The sequence below is a fragment of the Simochromis diagramma genome, unplaced genomic scaffold (assembly GCF_900408965.1).
Source record: "Simochromis diagramma unplaced genomic scaffold, fSimDia1.1 OVJJ01000293.1, whole genome shotgun sequence".
Lineage (NCBI taxonomy): Eukaryota > Metazoa > Chordata > Actinopteri > Cichliformes > Cichlidae > Simochromis > Simochromis diagramma.
The window spans coordinates 15,267,682-15,280,415 of record NW_024386801.1 but is presented as its reverse complement, the minus strand read 5'-3'; the positions used below and the strand labels follow the sequence as shown (position 1 = coordinate 15,280,415).

General features: G+C 41.1%; 1 protein-coding gene across 1 annotated transcript in view; it reads right to left on the bottom strand.

Annotated features, from left to right (window-relative positions):
- The window catches only part of LOC120730039 (PDZ domain-containing RING finger protein 4-like), a 111,388-nt gene that overhangs the window by 55,947 nt on the left and 42,707 nt on the right, over positions 1-12,734 (bottom strand). The gene's annotated exons all lie outside the window — the stretch shown is intronic.

Here is a 12,734-nt window from a genome sequence, read left to right as displayed (position 1 = left end):
AACTGTTTGCAATGCACATCTACTGCTGTGACAAAGGAAAGAGAAACGTGGACAGTAAAACAATTTGTTAAGGTCAATACTAACAAACATCTGAGCTTTCACATCACTTTAGAATCCATTATGTTCCCAAAAATTAGCACATTTTGAAGCTTCTACAATACATAATGAGTTCTAACAAACCACTCACTATTTACACTCTTAGGGTATTCTTCGATACCCAACATCCACAATGATGGCGAAACAACTAGTAGCTCAGTGTTCCAACATTCGAAAGAAGTGACTGCTCTCACAGCTAGAGATTGACGAGGTACAACATAAATGCTACGGCAAGGGGGAGCCAGGAGCCAGCAATTTTAAAACATCACCACCTTGTTCTTGAATTCGCATGCTTTAACTTTTTGATGACTTTCATCGGATCGATAAAAATAATTATGGAAGACCTTGTTGTCTTATTTACAAATAACAGACTATGTGGTTGCAAGCTGACTAAAGTTAATGAGGTTCATCTCTCTGATGATCTCTACTTGATGAGCAAGACAATTTGATCAAAAGTGAGTCCGTGAATTTTTAAAGAGAATTTTAAAAAAATAATCACTTAAGCCTCTGATTGCTTCTTTCTCTGTTATAAGTGGCAGAACAAAGAGCAATGTGTACGAATGTAAGAGCAGAAGGTTTTGAACTTGATCAAAGAAAACCAAATCAGGTAAATGGTGGCGAGGTTCACAATTTGCATTTAAAATCAAAACCTGAAGCAATTACTTCTGAAGTATTTACAAAAATATATATTAAACTGTGCCAGACAAAACGTTTGGCACCCTAACCTGCTCTTGAACACAAATGCTATTAAAACACATACATAAATACACACACACACACACACACACACACACACACACACACACACACACACACACACACACACACACACACACACACCTACCTTCAGGTTGCACTCTTGAGCTTAGTGCACAGGTACAAATATGTACAAAAGGGCTCCCCTCTCTGCCACTCTACATCCCAAAGGAGAACCATTGATTTTCTAGTTACAATCAACACCAAATTATTGAATGTCACTTGATGAAGTGCTGGGGTCCACAGGCACTTTGCGACTCGTCGCGTTGCTATAGCAACCCCGTCTGTTTGACAGGGCTTATGACAAAAAACTCCTTTGCGGAGATTCATCTTGAAAACGGTCCTTTCTACTGGAGCCAGTGCCCTTAATCCCCACACACAGACCAAGCACCAATCTCTGGGTCTTAAACTTGAAGCCAACAAAGAAGTTGTAAAATTGTACCTTCTCGAGTGGCCGCTTGAGGGTGACTCCAAAAGCGAGTCAGTCCTCATAGATTCCAATGTTAAAATACTTTCCAGCAGCAGGGAAAAAAAGCATGTTTGTAGCTTTGTACAAAAATGGTTTTGGTTTCTGGCTATTATGCCCCATCAAAACAACAGCATGAGAGGTGATTCTTTTTTAAAACTCACCTATTTAAACCTCACTTGGGGCTTAAAGTGATGGCTGTAGCCACGTAGACTGACACTGCCAACTGTGCTGGTTGTCGTCTGTGAGAGAAACAGGCCTCTCAGCAATGTCTGTGGTGTTGGCACCTTTTGGATCATTTTTAATGTAATTATCTGCTAACTAACATGGCTTGCTGTAGGGTTAAATATAGTAAGTATAAGAAGTCTGTGCTCCAGGTTTAGTGAGTACAATTGTTGAAACTGTGCGCTCGCTAATTAGCACTAATAAGCAGATACTGTTCTACCTTTTAACCTTTGCACCTTGCTAACAATGTTCAGTGTTAGCGGATAATAAGTCATCCAAATATGAAAAAAAAACTCCAGAAAAAACTAAACAATCAAAAAAACAACGTGGCAGCAGCCAACACACTCGAAATGAGACTTCACAAAGCAGTGATGCGATGTGACGTCACGTCACGGTGGCTATGTCTGTCTTTTATAGCCTACTATACTTTACAGATACACACTAGCTCATCTTTCAGAGAGAATTTCAGGATTTGAACTCTGGGGGACAAGGCTGGACAATCCATGAATCATTAAAGAAACTTTATATTAGAATAGAATTTGAAATCATCAAAACATATTTGCAGCTGCAACTGCTGACACATCAAAACGTTTTACAGACTCCAAGGCATTGATCAGGATAGGCAAACCACGGTCAACAAGCAATAAAATCAAAGCGCTGAATCTACACCACTGACAAAAACTACTGCATTATCATATTAGGCTGTATTTCTCTGTAACAGCCATCTAATGAGATTATACATCTTGGATGTAGTGTTTTATTGATTTGTCTGTTATGCTTGATGGACCTCGGGTAGCTGCAGGGCATCCTCGCTACTCATATGGGACAACAAATATGCCGTATCAAAGGACCTAACACCCTCAAACAAATATGTCTTTTGTCTGCTGGCACACCCTTGAGAAATCATCCCTGTGTACCGTTGATCAGATATTAAAGTATCGAACCTACAAGGGTGACCCTTTTGCTGTAGGCACGCAGCCACACACAGGGCAATATTCCTGACTCTGTATCCCTGAATAAATGCCTGTTGGGGGGAAGACAGTGGGAGAGTTAGTCATAAAAACTCAAACGTGCCCTCTCATCACCTGGTTCGTCATTAAATGGAGTCCATCTCAAGGTTTTGGGTCAACACGGGTCAACATTTCTCCTGTTTGCTTTGGTGAAGAGAAGGTCGGGTTGTATTCTCCTGCCAAGAAACTGTTAATACACAGGAGATAAATTAGCAAGCCCTCTGGCAGCCTTCTGGGAATAGTTTCTGCTTCAAAGCACACGGCAGATTAAACCAAAGGGGAACAATATTCACAAATCAGCCGATGGTTATGAGAAAAGAGGCAACACTATCTGTCTGACCCTCACCCCCACACTCCAATAAGCTCACACCACACTCTTTGGTCCTCAAAAACTACAGTATAACCACCTAGATTTTGCTCACTGTGCTGTGAGGGACCGATCCATTCATCTGGGTCCCGACATCAGAAAAGAGGGATGGTATTGTCCTGTAAATGTGTATTGTTCTCACGTTTGTCTGTTAAATTATTACAATACGTCCTTGTATAATCAGTGTATTCATTATTTCTGCTCTTTCTGTATTCATCATATTGCTTTCAAACATCTAAAATAAAAAAAAAAAAAAGGGCTAAGCTACATTATATTTGAGGACTATACCTGATCAGTGCTTATTTTATTAGAGTAGTGCTGATTAGTGCTATCAAAAATATTGATTTTTCATTATATAGGCATTTACATGGATCCAAAATATTTTAAATGTTATCAATAGCCATTTATTACAGTTTCATCTGTCAAACTGTTTTCACTGAATGCCATGTTAGGAGGCAGTGAGCCCAAAAAGTGAAAGACTGAAATTTCAAGTTAACTGTGAACCTCCTGAAACTTGTTTAGCTTGCAAAGCCATTATTCAGATGAAAGCTTAAAAAAACAGGTGAGTCTGTTGTGCAGTGCAGATTCCCTCTGCGACAGTAAAAAAGCTAAGGTGACACCTTAATTTTCTGTTTCAGAAGTAAAGATAACATAATTCAAAATCCCAGTGGCATGTGTGAAAGTGCTTTTTTTATGCAAGCCATGCAACACAGCCTCAAAAGGGGTTTGCTGTTTTGTTCACACAATGGAAATTTTCTTATTTTCAATCTAAGATCAACACTGATTAAATAGTAGCTCAGGCATATCTATATATATGGGATTGTAGTTCTCTATTATTTCAACTGGCAAGTGGCAGTGAGTATGAATGAAAGTTTATTCTCAGTAGGTGATCCAAACTGTGGCCTTGCAAACCCTTAAGTCCACTTTGCTTCAGTAGTTTAAATCCTGCAAACCCCACTAGTAAACAGTTCGGTGTACCGTGCTCTGGCCTAGTTATAGTCGGGTAAAATGGGAAGAAAAGCAGTGACCTAAAACATGGGGAGCTACAGTGTACTCAGGGTCAGAGCGATTTGAACGCTGACAGAGATTTATACGACTGTTGCTGAAATGTGACAATAACATGAAAAAAAAAAAGGTTTAAATACTGTCTTAAGTCTTAGTTTTATCCCAGTTGATGAATGAAATGTGACAAAATGTACAATACTGCAAAACAAGCATAAAAAGCTAAGACTCTGCTTCAATGTATCTACTTATCCATTCGCATTTACTTACCTTGGCTCAGCAAGTACCATCCTGCCCTGTTTTGGCTCAAATGTAATGAATTTTAGTATAAGGTACATTTTTTTAATACTAGTCAGAAGGACGAAGTACACAACACAGCTCCCCCAGTAATTCTGCAAGGGAGTATCCTTGCCCCTTATCTAACCCTGTTCCAGTCCTCACATCATAAAACTGCTGTTAGCTAATACTGTGTGTTTAATTCCTCATTGTGGAGCTCACCTTGGGGTGGCCCTGCCAAACCCTGCCCGCAGGAGATTTACAGTCAGCCATTTTGTGGACTAATTGCGCAGTCTTAGTGCAGGGAGGTCAGCCATAACCAACACATGGAGCTGGCTTACACACCTGCTACAAGCCAGACCAGGCATAGGGCAAACCCCTCGAACAGCAGGACGCATCAGACACCACACCAGGAGTCTCCTTGAGTTGTCTAGAATAAAATCTGTCAGATGTAATTGCTCGTGCTGCCCACTATTGTTCGAAGATAAACAAGTGGCATGTTGTTTATTCAACAGACCCTGTGCTGCTGGATCATAAATCAAAGTCATATAAGAGGTAGATGTCTGATGGTGGAGATAGATAGGCTTCATGCTCTCCTTAATGCAGATCTAATCTTTTCAGTTCGGATCTTATTTGTGATTCATCTTCTCCTCCTCATCCACCCATATCGTCAGCCTCTTGTCTTCCCTGGTGAACTCCTACCAATCTCCTTTGGACTGGATGGATTAGACTGACATTTCATATATGAAACCAGTCTGAGTTATGCAGATGATCATTCAGTGCCGTCACCTCATCCTCCTCTCACATTAACATTTCCAGCACATCCCACAGGTATTATTAGATCTACAGTGGCCCACCTCATTGACTCCTCTTATTGGCACTGAAGAGTTAACAGATCAGTCCACTACTTACCATTTACTACATGCACTGGAGTGGTTCTGCACATTAAATGAAAGCTAAGCACAGTTTTGCCTTTGTCTAATCATTCTAATAGCTCTTAAACACTATCTATTAAAAGCTACTACAGACTCCATGCTATTCTGAGCACTCACCCTTTATTAAAATCAGCTGACACCTCCATCACTCAGGGCTTGCTTTGACTTTATCACCGCTGTCGACCCTTCTATCTATCTAATTAACCACAATTTACTAATCACACAGGCCACTTTCCCAGAGCTGTGCGTCCTCCATCACTGAGCAGGGACAAAGGCTCATTAACGGGGTCTGCCCACCATTACCACTGAGAGGTGGAATATAGGGATTCCTCGTGTCAATTTGGGATCAAGAGCCATAAGAAATGCAGAGATGCTGCCAACATGCAATCGAGGCAGGTTTGATGGCGCAAAGCCAGATACAACAATGTAAAAACAAAACTGTGTGGCGAAAATAGTTCTTTTGCTTTCCCAAGGCTCAGGAAGAGAAGTATTGTATAAATTGCAGGCTGCAAAGTTTGTCAGGAGCAAGTGAGCGAGGAAGGGGGGGGGGGGGGGCGCACAATTTCAGTTTTCATTTTATAGGAAGAGAAAATCGATAGGCTGGATGTTGGCTTATTGCCAACTTGCTGAGGGAAAAATGAGAAGATAACCAAAAAGCAGCAAGTTCTTTTTTTCCCCCTTACGCTACACTCACATCCTGGGATATTACATCACAAATACAGCAGCAAGGTAAAGTTTAGCAGGGCACCAGCAGCACACACACACACATTTATAGCCGGTAGATTGAAATGAGCCTCGCTCTTTCTGAGATGTGAGATCCATCCTCTATTTAGAGAATCCATATCATGTGCATTTGTTCAATTCAAGCAGGCTTATGTTCTGATACCCTTCTCAGGATTGAAGATAACCCAATTTTTTTAAATAAGTTTTTATTTAATTTAAATTAGTTACAAAAAACTGAGCAATCGTTTCTTTGAGTTTTCATTTGTCGAATGAACAAAACAAGCATTATAAATTTCCCCTGTTAACCCTCCATAACACTGACACATCGCCACCTCCTGGAACTAATTTCTACTGTCACAAGCTTTCATTGCTCAAATATTTAATATTGGTATTTCTCTTAAAATCCAGTAAACCTTTATGTTTTCTTCTTGCAAGGTTTTAAAAAAAATGACAACCCTTTTTCCAAAAACTGAATCCAAAACTCACGGTAAAGACGAGCATTCTAGTTTCACTATGTGTTTCCATAGTTCAGTGAGTCTGGCACTCTACGGCTCACATTAGTGAGCGAGAACGTAACCCTGTGCAGCTGCTCATGTCAGTAATGGGCATCAATAACCGGCGCCAGGCCTGTGGTTCGTAATTGTGTTGGAGGGGTCAGTGTGGGGTCAACAGGGCATTCCCCCAGCCTGTCTAATGAAGGGAACACAACTCGCCATCACACCAATACTCACACAGCCATCTCCAATCCCAGGCCCCATTGCCCATGTCAATCACAAGATCAGTAATAGATATGCTGCACAGCCCAACGCTGCTAAGAATATGTGGAACTGTGGCCAGTCAAACCATGCTTTGACTAATGTATTGTATCATGCCACTTAATTACACTGAGTATAATTTATAACCATCTTAGATTATCTATTACAAAGGAAAAATTTAGTCAATAAGGCTAGGTCAGGCTCCGATGTTTTAGCTTATCATGTAGTAGCAGCGTAGGGCTGTGGCACTGTGATGTTTCATTCTCTAAATGTAATACTGTCTGACAAAATGAACAACAACAAATGTACTGCCAGCTATATACACCCACCAGACACTTAATGAGGTACACCTTGCTAGTACTGGGTTGATCCCCCTTTTCAGGAAGGGGGCCGAAAGCGAGCCTTAATTCTTCATGGCATAGATACAGCAAGGTGCTGGAAACAAGACTCAGACATTTCGGCCTGTATTGAAATATTGACATGACAGCGTCACACAGTTGCTGCAGATTTGTCAGCTGCGCATCCATGACTTCCATGAATCTCCGGTTTCATCGCATCCCAGAGTTGCTCTGTTGGTTTCAGATCCGGTGACTGTGGAGGCCGTTTGAGTACACTGAACTCGCTGTCGGTGTTTGAGAAACCAGCTGGAGATGATTTGAGCTTTGAGATATGACGTGTTGTCCTGCTGAAAGCAGCTATCATAAAAGAGATACACATAGGTGGTCATATAGTGGTGGACATGGTTGACAACAATACCCAGGTAGGCTGTGGTGTCTAAAGGGGCCCAAAGTGTCCCAAAAATATTCCCCATTACATTGTTACACCACCACCAGCAGCTTGAACGGCTGTTAGAAGACGGGATGGATCTATGCTTTCATATTGTTTACACCATGCTCTGACCCTACCATCCAAATGCCACAGCAGAAATTGAGACTCATCGCACCAGGCAATGTTTTTCCAATCATCTATTGTTCAGTTTTAGTGAGCCTGTGTGAAGGTTCAACTTGTTGTGCCTTCACATGCTCTTTTGCATACAGTGGTTGTGACAAGTGATCATTTGAGTTGCTGTTGCCTTCAGCTTGAAGCAGTCTGGCAATTCTCTTCTGACCTCTGGCATCAACAAGGCATGTCTGCCACAGAACTACTGCTCACTGGATATTTTCTCCTTTTCTTGAAACTTCAGTAAATCAGCAGTTTCTGAAATACTCAGACCACCCAGTCAGGCACCAACAACCACCCCACTTTGAAAGTTAATAATATCGCCTTTCCTCATCAGTTTGATGCTCGGTTTGAGCTTCAACAGGTTGTGGCCGGTGAGTATATTTACATCTAATGATGACTGGACTGTACACAGATACATCTTTGTGCTGTTATTGCAGCTCTGTCACAGAATGAGGGAGAAATATCCCTGCTGCAGGAAAGCAAACCTGCTATATATAGAGTTATACTGTCAATAGGTTTTAAATAGATGCAAAAAATATATATTTATGAAATGAATATATCATTTCTTTTAGGCAAGTCAAGGTAAGATGGTATGCATGAAAATACATGAAATTAAAAACTGCAAGTCCCATACTGAAAATACAAATACCTGCCCAATGAGTAAAAATCTAAATAGTCAAAGATCCAGGCACAACTCTACTTTGGAGCCTTTGACAGATGCACTGGTGATTAGCTCATTTTTTTAAAATTTATTTCCCATATAGAGAGGCCAGTATTTGAGGACAGCCTTGACATTTTGGTCTCCCACCCACCCAGCTATAGTTCAGTGATGTATTACAGATCATCCATCACCATTGGCTCGTGTAGGGCAGGGGAGGGCCCGATACACCCATTTGTCAGACATACACTAAGGGAAGGCAAGGTTCTGCTTTGAACTCTAGAATGAAGGTAACAAACCTCACAGTGATTGGATTAGACTAGCACACATGGGAAATGAAGTTGAAAAGCCTGTTTTGTTACGTCTGCCTTACCAGACCTGAGGGACAATGAGATGTCAAGAAACAACAGAAATTTAGTCATTCTCAGATATTCACGATAATGACTTTGTTTCACGATAATTAATTGCAAGACAAGTACATAAAAAAATGTGAAAGAAGCTGCATCGTATCCAAGTCCGGATTCAATTTACTTTTGGCTCCAACTGAAGCACCAATAGATTAGGATGGAGGTCTAGCTGGAATTGAATTAGAGCAAAAACGAATGGCTTTGGTTACATGAGGAACAAGCCGTGTGCAATCAGTGTCTCTTTTCGCAGTGAGATGCTCCAAAACATCAGTCAATTACGCTTTGTTTGAGTTGTTGGAGAGCGCAGAGGAAAAACAATAGACGAGGTTGAACTGCGGGGAAGATGGAGAGAGTAAAAGCAAACGGAAGAGAGTGAGGACAAATAGGGGGCAAGCGAGACAGAGATGGAGGGAGGGCAGAGCTGTACACAAGGAGAAGAGGTTGAGACGGCACGGTGAGATGGTGAAAGAGAACTGCAGAGAACATTTGAGAGAAATATTGCTACACGTGTCAGCAAGTGGCCCAAGATGTCAGTGTAGTGTAAAAATAACCTGTCCAATTATGAAGAGAGACTGCTCACCATTCTATCTGAGATACTTTACTGCAGACTAGCACCCCATCGGCTCTCTCCTCACATATACATCTCCTGTATATATTTAGATGCAGTCATATATTGCCTCTGATAATGTGATTTCAAAACTAGATTGGGACTGTTCACTATCCTTTATAAAGATAGATTGTTCTGTCAATATTCCATGGCTGGCTAGAGTTAGCTCGCCACGCAGCGTATGACTTTCCATAGCCCAGCAAAAATGGCATGTAATGGTTCCCGGAGAAAGTATGGCTGCTGCTGTTTCCATTATCCATTTAACAGCCTCTAAAAAGAGGATTTATTTCTGTAAATTAGCTCCTGTGCAATGTGATTGTATCATGGATCATAAACTTTAAGTCAATACAGCACGGGGATATCATGGTAAGAGGAAGAAAATACCTAGTTGACCCTATCTTACCATGTGTGTGCACAGTATCCAGCAGACCCAGCTGGGGAGGTGGCAGCTGTTTGCAGAACTTTATCTTATTCTTTTTTCATTTACAAGGCTCTCCAATGTCCCACAGTAGCCATTTGCTCATCAGCTTATTACTTTCAATACGCATCAGAGTAATTGGCTATTTCACACATGTAAGAGTTGAGCTGGTAGAGGGTAAAGGCCAGGCAACCAGGCTGTCAGTGTCCTGCACTACACTCATCCATCAATTATCATCAGGCACAAGGAAAGCCACTGTGGGCCTGAGCCGGCACTTTGTCAAACCTCATCCAGGCCTTGCTGGTTAATCCATTAACACATGTGGGCTTTAGCTGACTGGATCTGGTTTAGTGTGTGCTGTGTATCTGCTTCAGAGAGTACAGGTGATTGCATTCAAATTGAAGCCAAAGGGTTTTCTTTTAAATATCCAAATGGTGTGTGTCTGTCAATCATTTACTCTGAACCTTTTCTAAGTAAATGTCAGTGCTAGGTGTAATGCCCTGCAAAGTAACATGTTACTATAAACACAATACATTTTTCACCAATGTAACATGCTACTCTAATAAATTTAGTAATTGCATAATGCTTACAATTATGTCATTAGCTCTTTTACAAAGACTATTCATTTATCTGCATCCCAGGCGAATAGAAAGAACACCAAACAAACCTTTTCTTCCCGCGCAGTTGCGCTACAATCAGCAGTGATTCAGCTTTTCAGGAGTGGAGATATGAGCATTATTTTAAAAATTATTACACAAAAAGGACAAAAGAACTGCACCCAAGCCCGTAACATTATAATGCTAACACAATTCAGGCTCTTAGCATCTGCACAGACAGCATGCTAATGCTAAGCTAGCCGAAATAAACAGAGTAATTTTAAAGCTAAGTGAATGCTGACTCGAGGCCTGTAGCCAGACCCTGATCTTCAACAGTTGACAAAAGCAGTCATGAGCATGCAAAGCACTAACCAGCTAATAGTAATCAGTGTTAGAAAAGCAAGTAGATCAGTCGATCAAATCTATAGACAGAGCATAATTTGGTAGGGAGTTCATTACACAATGGCTTCCTCCATTACCACCTCTGATAATGATAGCAAAGAAATAAAAGATGAAAGACAAAGGCTTTAAATGAAGGAAAATTATTCAACAAGGGGGTTGTAATGATTGTCTCAGCCCACAGAGTCAGGAGAAAAGCTGGTTGGTAGGAAGGTGCTAAAACACAGCATGTTCCTGGAAAAACAGTGAAACAGCTCATCTGGAGAACAAAAAAAAAAGTCCTTTATATGGATTTCTAATTTACATTCACTCCGATGCTGATTTACATATAATAGCATGTAATAACACACAAACTGGTGAGTCTGTAAAATAAACCGCTGTCTAGACAACTGAAATCTTATTTCTGTGGATTTCCTGTTTTGTTCAATCATATGACTTACTGACAACTTATTTGGGGGGGGGGGGGGAGCATTTTTCAATACACTGTAATTTTGGTGTTTTAATCCTGCCAAGTATTACAACACTGCACACATCTTTATATTCATAAATAGCAATGAGTCAGTCGTTTGCTCCCACCATCACTTCATCTCTCTCTGCAGTAAAAACTGAGGGAGAAGATGAAGGAGAGCTGCTGGTTGGCTAGTTGGCTGGCTCGGTCCCTGCTGACAGGTTGTGATAGGTGTCATCTATCAACTATGAAAAGGCCTGAAGGCTCACCACACCAATCACGCTGGTGCCAGATGTTAGAGCTCAAGCACTGCACACAAACACACACACGGCCTTGCACAAACATAAATCACACACAGATAAACAACATATGCAGAACCGTGCTATTGTTATTCACAATGAAATCATATGTATACACTATTCATGAGCAAAATCACATATTTATTGCTCCTTCACAAACTTCAGGTGCAGAATAGGGCAGTAAAAAACAAAGAACATTGACTTGACCATCAAGTTATCACCACAAGCAAAGAAAGGAAGACCTCCCACCGTCTCTGATGAACCTGTGCAGACAAAAGGGAAAGTCGGCTCACCGCATGAGCAATTACAGCAACAACTTCACATGTCTTTGTACCCCCTAAGGGGCCACACATTATGAGCCCACCTGTCAAGTACCCACACGCCTTTCCACAGATTCATCGAATGCACATATGAGCTCCGATTCTCAATTAGTCCATTAAAAAAGAGATACTTGAGCTAATGCTGTTACTGAATTGCTAAATAACTATTTTAATTAAATGTAGGCTATTGTGAGGTTAGCAGGGGATAAACACATTTAACAAGGTAGATGATGCAGACACAAACAAGAATAAATAAATACACAAAAAGGACTGTTTTAATAAGTCCTTTCTGTCAAGCTAAGCATTGGAAAAAAACAATCCAATTACTGACTAGAAAGAGCCAAACTCAGTGTTATTCCCAGTGAAAAGCATCTTACCCGTACTCTAACTGTTCACCTGCAGCTTGTGAACTGGGGTTTGGTTTTAGCAGAGGTTTTCATGTAATTCCTGCTGGTGTTTTTCTCAGCAGTGTGGAGCTGCTAGTGGAGGAGGGGAAGCTATGGCGACGAGGTAATGAACCTCTTCATGCAGTTGGTTCCTAGCATGGGTGCAACGAGTGAGGGGCGACCGCACGGCTGACTTTACAACACACTCTGGGATCCATTGAGAGTAAGGCCACAGCAGCCTAATGTTGATTTATCAAGACAGACTGTGATGGTTATATTAGACTCTGAACTTCAGTTTTCCTGTGTTTAATCCTGCACTGTGTGTTGTGTCTTGCAATGAAAAGATGTCATCCATTGAATATTTAATGTTTTATTTCCCTGATTTTACAAAGTTTTTGCTGCAAGTGTGAGACATATCTGTAGGCACCGGTAATACAGAGCTCAGTAAATGATGCTACCACACCATGGTGGTGGCAAGATAAATTTCTATTAAGGTCATATGAAATTGTGTATCCTTGGAGCATTAGGAGATTGAGAATTGTGGAAAGGTTTCTATTCAGCTCCTTTCCTTCTAGATGACAGCGTGCCTCGGTCAAGGGATCTGCAGTTTGTTGCTTGTGAGCTGTCATTACACACTGCTTTA